This window comes from Penaeus monodon, chromosome 31 (assembly GCF_015228065.2).
Source record: "Penaeus monodon isolate SGIC_2016 chromosome 31, NSTDA_Pmon_1, whole genome shotgun sequence".
NCBI lineage: Eukaryota > Metazoa > Arthropoda > Malacostraca > Decapoda > Penaeidae > Penaeus > Penaeus monodon.
Window position 1 is genome coordinate 11,296,713 of NC_051416.1, and position 690 is coordinate 11,297,402.

Here is a 690-nt window from a genome sequence, read left to right on the forward strand (position 1 = left end):
TTTCTTAATTTCATAGCATGGCAATGCCATACAGTTAATAGAATAGCTGGATCATGTCTTACCACCGCTGTATCTGGCTGCATCCTCATCTGCCATCAACAAAAAACATTAACTTTAGAAAAAAAAACAAAGACAATCATAATGGCAGAGAAAAGCCAAATCCGTGAAGCTTCGAGTCGAAATATACTCCTCATGAGACGGTAATATCAAGAGAAATAATTAGATCCATTTTGGTTTACCCGTCTGATAAGGAATACAGATTTGCTCATAGTCGATTGCCTTGCATACTGTTTTATTTTATCTATTCTGTTGAACTACGGGAACAGAGCCACAGTATGGGAGGTTTTTATCAGAGAATAAACACAAACAAAGATGAAGGATGCTGGAGGTGCCCACGCTCCCCTAACAATGAAATAATTACCGTTATGATAAGGCACCCGGGAGTAATGGAAGAGTGCAGTGGGGTCCCTCTATAGATCTTGGGCCCGGGCTTTACACAAGAACCGGGGCCCGAAAGGGTGATGATTGGCGGGTCCTGTGAGGAGAGCGACGAAGGGGAAGAGAGGAGCAAGCTGCGCACAACACGAGAAAAGGGGGTAGTTTAATAACGTAGTTTAATAACGTAGTTTTATATCACCTGGGGATCATGTGCATCACCAATTATATAAGTGAGAGTTGTCACACGTACGT

General features: G+C 42.5%; 1 protein-coding gene across 1 annotated transcript in view; it reads left to right on the plus strand.

Moving 5' to 3' along the window:
- Window positions 1-690, plus strand: part of LOC119593032 (maltase A3-like) — a gene marked incomplete in the record, with an annotated part of 10,545 nt that overhangs the window by 3,212 nt on the left and 6,643 nt on the right.